Below are 10060 nucleotides of genomic sequence, written 5' to 3'. Positions count from 1 at the left end.
CATCACATGGACTGCAACAATTCAAGAAGATAGCTCACTACCACCTTCTTAAGTGTAAGTAGGGATGGCAATAAATGCTGGCCTTGCCTGCAATGCCCACATCCTGTAAAAAAAATAAGAAAAATATTTTCACAAAAGAAGGAAACAAAGTAGTTAAAGAGGGAGAGTATGAAATGTTGGATGGGATAAACATAGTGAGGGAGAAAATATCGAAGTGTTTAGCATCCTTGTGGACTGCAGGAAGATATGAATCGACTGTCAGGTGGGCAGAAAAGTGGCAAATGGAATTCAGTCCTAAGAATTGTGAGGCAATGCATTTGTGGAGGACAAACAAGGTTAGGGAATGCACAATAAATGGTAGGATCCTGAGAAGTGTAGAGGAATAGAGAAATCTTGAAGTGCAGGACCACACATCCCTGAAGGTAGCAGGACTGGTAGATAAGAAGGTCAAGAAGGCATACAGAATACTTTCTCTTAATGACTGAAGTCTAAAGTATAAGAGCAAGTTGGTATGCTAGAACTATATAAAAGACTAGTTAGGCTGCAACTAGAGTGCTTCATATAGTTCTGGTAACTGCATTACAGGAATGATATGATCACACAAGGGAGGGTACAGGGGAGATTTATGAGGATATTGCCTGAAATTGAGAATTTTAGCTATGACAAAAGGTTGGATTTGTTGAGGCTGTTTTCTTTTGAATATAAGAGGCTGAGAACAGATTTAACTGAAGTGTATAAAATTAAGGGGCCCAGATAGAGTGGATATGAAGGACCAGTGAGGTCAAAAACCAGTGCATATACATTTAAAGTAATTGGTAGAAGGTTGTTACAATCCCCATAGAGACAAAAAACTTTATAAAGAGATGAATTTCCCAAATGATTAATGGAAATAACCAAAGGACAAAATTTCACATTTTAAGACTCTTACTGTATTACGGACAGGAGGGGGGATCTGTTTAAACAGCACTAACTTTTCCTCTCACCAGCCATATGTAAACAGAAAGGTGTTTTCATTTGTTCCTTTTTAATAAACGGTGGCGTTTTCCCAACCCCTCAGTTTTTGTGTAATCCAATTCCTATTAAGAACCGCACAGCAAACTTGAGGTAGGATGAATTCAAAAGGTTAGTTTATTGCACACATTCAAAAACTATAAAAAGGAGGGTCTGCAACACCTGCCTCCACACACATACAGTAAATTGAGGGATAGAGAAAAGAAGGTTTTACAGTACAGAGACCAGAGAAAAAATAAATATTGATTCAGGAGGCCCAGAGCCCAGAATCAAGGTGCCATGAGGAATTCCTTCACGGAGGTCAGTGGGCTGAAAACCGATGGTGTAAGATTCACTTTTCTGATGGTGTTGACTTCACTAAATGAGATAGGCATGTAGAGATTAATCGGTTTGTAGGCAATGGTACAGAACTTTCAGCAGAGGCAGGGTAGATGGGGCCAGTTGTCCTGCCTGGCCAGAGCTCCTACGGTGTGGCCTGCGAGTCATATGTTAAAGCAGCAGACTGTTTTGCAGCTCAGGAAGACAGTATTAACTTGTTCAACAAGCTGGAGGTTCAACAAGCTGGAGTCTTAGGTCATGTGACCTTATTTCTCCACAAGGTCTTCAATAAAGGATATTTATCAAATGTCCAGAATTCGGCTTGGATTTAAAGATTGCTAACATCCCCACCATTATGGGTTAAAAGGAATGTTTGAGAGGCCATTGTCTTAGTAGACTGTCTGACTCCACTGGCAAGCCTGGTCTATCGAATGCAAATGGCCTTCACATAGGTCTCTTTGAAGTTGGGCTGTGCAGTCCCCAGGTGATCTGTAAGCTCCTCAGAAATAACAAGTTGTGACATTTCTGATGCTGCGACATGGCTTCCTTTGTTTTGCTGAGTCACAGACAATAACTCACAGACATTGGGTCAACCATCTTAATAGCTTGTCAGCTGAAAGGTCCAGTTTAAAATTAAGAAATAGCCTTGAGGATATATTTTTATAAAAATATATTGTGTTACATTCTGTTCCACCACAACTGTAACAAACAAACTAAAATCAACATAAATCAAACACTACTTAACAGAAAACTAATAGATTGAACTTAAGAAAAGGTACTTTCACATTGACTAACTAATGTAACTGAGATAAATCTTATAACACCTTCCACTGTGCACTGCACTCCTAGCAGATAAATAGTATTACAAGGTCAAGTTCCAAGTTATGCACAGCTTTCTAGCGGGCTCACTTTTCCCTGCCATGCCACGTCAAATCTTCCAGTGCCCCCTGAAAATAATTTCACTCAGCCTGAGTATTCTAGAACTAACATCCACCTGCAAGGCCCACCTTGGCGATTCTTTGTTCCTTAAATCTCAAAGTCCCATCTGTTCCATCTTCTTTTCAAACAAAGGACCAACTCTCACCAGCATCATGCTTGGCTGTTAACAGAAAAACAGTCTTTTTCCTGCTCTTCACAGCGATAGCTGCATTCTCTCTCTCTCTCTTCAAAAAGCAGCTGTTCATTTTCTGTATCAAGATGTGAAAACTGTCACCTGATTTTCAATAGATTTTGGTTTGGGTTTCTTTCCTCATAACAACCAGATCACATTGGCCTTTCTCTGCACAGAGGTTTAGTATGACCACCCTCCCCCCATCCAGGGCATTCTATTTCACCTTAAGTTAAAGGCAACATTTTAAAACACAACCATCTTGTAAAGTTCTGCATTTGTAACAAGGATTAGAATGGAGTTGAGGAATGATTTTTTTCATCCAGAGGACAGGGAGGGTCTGAAAGTCACTGCCTGAATGGATGGTGGAGGTAAAAACCCCTATTGCATTTAAAAAAACACTTGAGGTGCCATAAATCACAGAGCTAGGCACCAAGAGCTGAAGGTGAGATTAGGCTAGTTAGTTCTCTTTTGGCTGGCATGGACATGATGGGTTGAGGGGCCTTCTTCTGTACCATAAATCTTTCTATGTAACAGGATAAGGGTACAGAGTTGTGAAGGACAGCTATCAGGAAATGTGTATTTCCATAGAAGAGGCTAAGGCATTGTACTAAGTTAAGAAACAACTAAATAGCCAGCTTCTGATGGGAAGTTTTCAAAAAATACTTTCATGGGGTGTGAATGTTGCTGGTAAGGCCAGTTTTTGTTGCCCATACCTAATTTCCCTTGAGAAGTTGTGGATGAACTGCCTTCTTGAACTGCTGTAGTCCATATGGTGTGGGTACACCCACAGTGTTAGGAAGGGGGTTTCAGGATTTTGACCCAGTGCCAATGAAGGAACAGAGATATAGTTACAACTCAGGATAACATGTGGGTTGAAGGGGAACTTGCAGGTGGTGTTTTTCCCATGCATCTGCTGCCCTTGGCCTTCCTGGGTGGTAGAGGTCATGCATTTGGAAGGGGCTTTCGGAGAAAGTTTAGCAAGTTGTTACAGTGCATCTTGGATATAATACATACTGCTATCACTATGCGTGATAGTGGAGGGAGTGAATGTTTAAGATGCTGGACAGGGTGCCAATCATGTCAGCTGCTTTGTCCTGCATGGTATTGAGTTTCTTGAGTGTTGTTGGAGCTGCATTCATCTGGTTAGGTTGATATTATCAAAGAATGAAATTAAATGGACTGAAAGGATTTGTCTTCTGACTTGAAAATTGTTTAAACTTTAATTCGATTGGTACCATGATGCTCTGACATTGTGTTGAACAAATATAGTTAGATGTATACAGGCCAGGAGTGAGCCCTTGACAGCCCCAAATATTGCTGTTTTTTTTTTTGCCTTAAATGAGGGATTGGGGGCTTGACACTGGCTAACTACTTGCAATTTGTAACCTCCAAATGCCCTGCCATTCAATGCTGTGATGTGCCACCCATTGGGTGGGGATAATTATGTGACCTGCACATGGCCCCATTTAAATTGGTGAAATCAGGAGCTTAGGTTGCTCTATGTGCTGAAATCAAGTCAGATAGTTAATAAAGTACAGCTTCTATGTACTGTGAGCTTTACAATATGGCTTTCATAACAATCAGGTTAATTGGTAACATCAGTTAGAGCATGAGTTAACAATGTCAAAATGGCTGATTCAATCCCTGCAGTGGCCAGTTGTACTGAGCTGCCATTTTGGCCTAGCTGGCCAAACAACAACAATTTGCATTTATACAGCACATCCGATGTAGCAAAGCATCCTGTGACTATTCACCAAAGTGTAAGCAAACAAAATTTGACACCAAGCTACATAAGAAGATATTCGGACAAATGATGAAAAGCTTGGTCAAAAAGGTAGGATTCAAGGAGCATCTTAAAGGAAGAGTGAGAAGTGGAAGTGTTAAGGGAAGGAATAATTTCAGAGCTTAGGGTCTAGGCAATTGAAATTCTGCTACTAATGTTGGAATGACTAAAATTGGGAATGCACAAGAGAGCAGAATTGGAGGACTGCATAACCATTAAAGGAGGCATAAAGCATGTCTTGTTGAACAGGTAAAGGCTTGGTAAATAATTTCCAGCAGACTTTTATGAGCTCTGGCTGTATTTCAAATGTTCAAATATTTGTTTAGGAAGACAGAACAGCCATTTTGGGAGAATCCATAAATGAGACTGGAAGATACAATGGGAGTATTAATTTGTCAACACCAGGTGGGCACTCTATATTTACCACCATTGTGGGATGCTAATAATGTATGAATTTAATGGAAAATAACATTGTCAGTGTGCAAAATGGACTGCTGATTCACTGTTGCTTGTTTTACGCTGCTACCCAAGATGAATTTGTATCCCAGCCAGTCTTTTCTGATTCTAATTTATTTTCATGCATGTCATCCTAAAAAATAAAAAGAGCCTGGTATATTGAAGTGGATTTGCCATAGGGACCATTTGGGTACAGAAATGGCTGTAAGGCAGAAAGCAAAAAATAGGGATGAAAGCAAGTTTTGAGGTAAAGGTGTAGTGAGTGGTATTAGAGATGGAACATAAGGGATCTGCACTTAGGAATTGATGGATCAATATTGAAATTTGCTGATGACACTAAATTCATCGAATTTATACAGCACAGGACAGGCCCATCATTCTTCTATTGGCTCTTTGAAAGAGCAATCCAATTGTCCAACTCACCTGCAAATTCACAATAGCATTTTTTTTTCTTTTCAAGTATATTTTTCCAATTCCCTTTTGAAAAGTACTACAGATTTTTTCTCTAACACCCTTTCAGGATATGCATTGCAGTCATACCTTGCTGCATAAAAATAATTCTCCATTTCCTGGACTTTTTGACAATTATTTTAAATCATTGTCATGTGTTTGCTGACTCTCCGGTAAGTAGAAAGAGTTTCTGCATATTTACTCTATCTAAATTGCGGGAAGGGAGAAGGTATGCCAAATACCATGAAAGCCTGTAGAAAGACAGAAGGATTGCTAGAATAGGTAGCTACGTGACAGATACTGAAGATGTGAAGTAATATATTTTGGAATGGAGAATAAGGAAAGGATATTTTAGAAAAATTAAGATTTTAAATGCAGTAGAGGAGCAGAGTACTACCTGGTATTTCTAACACTTTCTGTTTTTATTTCAGGCTTTCCGTGGAATCATACTTTTCTTTTAAACTGCTTGTGAGGAATTTGGAGGGGAAGGAGAAGGATTCAGTGTCATAGTCCACATCAGTAGCAATGACATAGATAGGATTAAGAAACAGGAGGTTTTTCTATTAAGAGATTTTTCTAAGGGAGTATGAACAGCTAGGGGCTAATTTAAAAAGCAGAACCACAAAGAGCCAGGAGCAAATTGGCATAGGGTAAATAGGTTCAGAGAGTTGAATGCATACTCAAAAGATTGGTGTGATAGAAATTGATTCAAATAATGGGGCACTGGCACCAGTACTGGTTAAAGACGGAGCTGTTCCATTTTGGTGGTCTTTACCTGAACCACACTGCGACCAGTGTACTGGCAAATTAAATATCTAGGGCTGTAGAGAGGACTTGAAACTAGTGTGGGTGAGCAGGATTCAGGTGAGGAGAAATTTAGAAAGTTAAAGAAAAGGACAAGGCAATAGTGCAGGGTGGTACTATAGATAATGATAACCAGAGTATAACAGGAAGTAACAGAACATACAAGCACGTGAGTACACTAGCCAATAGGGTTAGAGTAGGATAAAATGGAAAAAGTACAAAATTAAAGGCTCTTTATCTTAACAAGATAGGTTAATTCATAGCAAAAATAGAAATAAATGTATATGATATTATAGCCAAATACAGAGACATAGTTGCAAGTTGACCAAGCCTGGAAACCGAATATTCAAAGGTTTTTGATATTTCAACCAGATAGAAAGGTAAAGGAGATGGGGTAGCTCTGTTAATAAAGGATGAGATGAGTCAAGTAGTGAGAAATGATCTTGGCTTGAAAGATCAAGATGTAGAATCAGTTTGGCAGAAGGTAAAAAATACCACAGGAAAGAAGTCACTGGTGGGAGTAGTTTATAGGCCCCATAACAGTAGTTACATTGTAGGATAATGCATAAATCAAGAAATGATGGGGGCATATAAGGAAGGTATTGCAATAATTGTGGGCAATTTTAATCTTCATAGACTTTATGATACGGTGGGTGGTATTTGCCAGGTTGACCACATCCACAAGGGAAACTTGGCCACACTATCACAACAGTTTTGCAATTTGCATTTATGATGAGGTGTGTGTGCTGAATTCAGAAGTAATGAGTCTACTAACACCTTTACAGCTTTTAAAAATTAAACTAAAAGTTATTCACAAAAAAGCACATTCACAAGATTATAGTTATACAGTTACTTAATATTATAACAATTCTCAAAATTCTTGCTTAACCAGACTCTCAGCTACACACCTCTTTTCAGGCTACAATCCAAAGTAGATTTTAAATTTATACAGATAACCCAGAAAGGTGACCATTTCTCCCCTTTCTCATCTACTGGAACATAAGACATCCTCCACTTCCTCATAACACATTACCTTTAAGGTAATAACATTCTAGAATACATTTTGCCTCTGTTTCAGAATAAACTGTCGGATCTAACTTCTTTATTGGTAAATCCTTCTGCTATAACTCTATAAATTTAATTTACCTGAACTAAACACTTCTACCTCATTCTCTTCAACCTTTTCTTCCTGCACAATCTTTTCAAAGATAGATCCAGCTAATTGGATATCAGCATCCCTTCCCTGTCTTTTAGATTCCTCCTCCTCCTGTTTCAACCTGTGAGTTTGTGATCTCATTATTACATAATCTGGAAACAATCCTGGATGTTTTTTTTCTGAAACACCTCTGTTGAATGCATCTCCACAGGCATCACTAATATCTGTGACCCAGCTATATCGTTACCTATATCATAAACTGAACCCCTGCATTGGGCAATTTTTCCACTACTCCAACAATCACCTCACCTGTTTTCAACTTACTTTTTAAATATACCTTCCACAATGGAATAGGTTTAGCATCTCCATGAATTCCACTTATTACCACTCTTTCTCACAATACTCCCTCTGGACAACAAATATCACTACCCCATAATATTTAAGGATTGACTAGCACCTGTATCACTTAAAAATGTAATATCTTTGCCTGCTCCACCTTGTACACATGAAAAGACTTTCCTTCACATACAAAATCTTTAAACATTTCTGTAACCTGCCCTTCAGCACTTCCTTGGGTAAATTATGAATACATTCCCAGTTCTTTTCCCATCACTGATTCTTCCTGCTTTACCTGTACACAATCCACTAGTCTTTCCTGCTTCTGGATGTCTGAACCCACAGTACTCTTATTTTCAGAACTTTGCTGCATTCTAACTACTGCAATAGGTTTTCCCTGTAACCTCCAACACATTGACTTTGTGTGTCCAACTTTATTACAATGAAAACACCTAAGTTTTCAAGTGTCACTTCCACCCTCAGCACCTTCCTTTTTGGTCTGAAGAGAAACTTCCTGAAAACTTCCAACTGCTCCTTCTCTTCCCTTGACTACCTGCCTTTCTTTCACCTTCCCACATTCTATTCTTCTCAGGTTTAAAAGGGTGATGAAGAAAAGGTTTAGATCTCTAGACTAACTCATAATCATCAGCTATCTCTGCTGCATGCCTTGCCATTTTAATCCTCTGTTCATCCACATGAGTTCTAACTACTGAAGGAATTGAATCTTTAAATTCTTCTAAAAGAATTACTTCTCTAGGAGCTACATATGTTGTCTCTACTTTTAATACCTATATCCACCAGTCAAAATTGCTTTGTGTTACACTCAAACGCAAATCAAGTCTGACCCAGCTGTTTCCTTACATTCCTAAACTTCAGCTCAGGAACCAACTCATGTGCACTCAAAATAGCCTTTTTTACTGCCTCATGATCCACTGATACTTCTTCTACGGTGATGCATATACGTCATGAGCACTACCTACCAACCTAGACTGTAAAAGCAATGTTCAGCTTTCTTATGGCCATTTCATCTGCTTAGCTATCTTCTCAAACAAAATAATGAATACCTCTACATCTCTTTCCTCAAGCTTTGAAACAGCCTATACAAATTTAAACAACTCCCCACTGGGTTAAAAGTGGTTATTTCCACATCGGAACCTTCCTCAGCATCCGAGATCACTTTTTTAACTTCCAGCTTCTTAAGCTCATTTTCTCTTTCCCTTTCCTTTTCTCTTTCCTCCATTGCCAACTTCTCCAATTCCCTTTCCTGTTTTCTTTCTCTCTTCTGCCTTTCTGCTGGCTCCCTTTTAAATGCTGTTTTCTTTTCCTTTGCCTCTAATTCAAGTTTTTTCATTTGGATTGCTTGTTCATGTTCAAGCTTCTTTATTTGTAACTGAAATCTCACTGCCTCCAGCTGTGACTCAGTTTCAGGTATCCCCTCCAATTACAAATGCTGTGCTATTAGCTCAACTGCATCTGCTTTCTTTTCCCCTGCAGTTAATCCTAACTGCAATTTATCTGCCAATTCTGTTAACTTAGCCTTAGTTACTTTTTGTAAACCAACCGGGTTTATATCTTCTACTCCCAGAAAAGTCTTATCAATGTCTAAAGCCATACCTGCAGTGTCACCACATCAAATCCCTCAACATCAACTTCTAAGTTCAATGTTCTTCTCATACTCGTAGCCTTATGATTCACCAACTCCAAGCCAATCAAGGAATTTCAAAAATCCTGCAAAGAGCTCCCAATTTTGTTGGTATGGAGGGTGGTATTTGTCAGGCTAACCAAGTCTACAAGAGAAACTTGGCCACGTTATCACAATGGTTTTGCAACTTGTATTTATTACGAGAAGGTTTGGCACTGAATTCAGAAGTAATCAGTCCACTAACGCCTTTAGAAATTTTAAAAATTAAATTAAGACAGTTATTAACAAAGGAATAAAACACATAGGGTAGAATCTTTGGCTCGGTGAGTGGGGGCGGGGCCCGTTCGCCGAGGTGTAAAATGACGTGTGTTAACGTGTGGTTTTTAATTAAATTAATAGACATGTCCCAGTTCAAGTGACAGTTTCACATGAGGGCACATGTCCTTAAATTTTTGTTTTATCTTCATTCGATGTTTTATAAGTGAAAGGAATCTCCCTGAGGCAGCTCTGTGCCTCAGGGAGATCTCTGTGCTCTTTCACATGCATGCATGAAACAGCGCACTCCCCGACTCAGGCAATGCCCCGCCCACCCTGCCTGAACAGGAAGCGTTCAGCGCGTCAGGGCGCGCATCACACTAGGCGGGCCTTAATTGGCCAGCCCACATAAAATGGCAGCACCCAGCCAATTGGGGGCGCTGATCAGCTGCATGCCCACCCCTGCACAACACCCCCCCCCCCCCCCCCCCCCCCCCCCGATGAGGAGAAAATTCTCCCCATACACATAATTATTTACTTAGTTACTTAATATTATAACAATTCCCAAAATCCTGCTTAACCAGACTCCCAACTACACACCCCCTTTAAGGCAACAGTCCAAAATAGATTTTAAATCCAGCAAGTTTACCATAAGCACCCACTTGCCAGTAGAATTCCAAAGGCTTTTAGCACAACTTTGGTTACTGGAACAGCAGACTTCTGCAAAGTGACTAGAGG

This window comes from Carcharodon carcharias, chromosome 1 (assembly GCF_017639515.1).
Source record: "Carcharodon carcharias isolate sCarCar2 chromosome 1, sCarCar2.pri, whole genome shotgun sequence".
NCBI classification, from domain to species: Eukaryota; Metazoa; Chordata; class Chondrichthyes; order Lamniformes; family Lamnidae; genus Carcharodon; species Carcharodon carcharias.
This window is presented reverse-complemented; position numbering follows the sequence as displayed.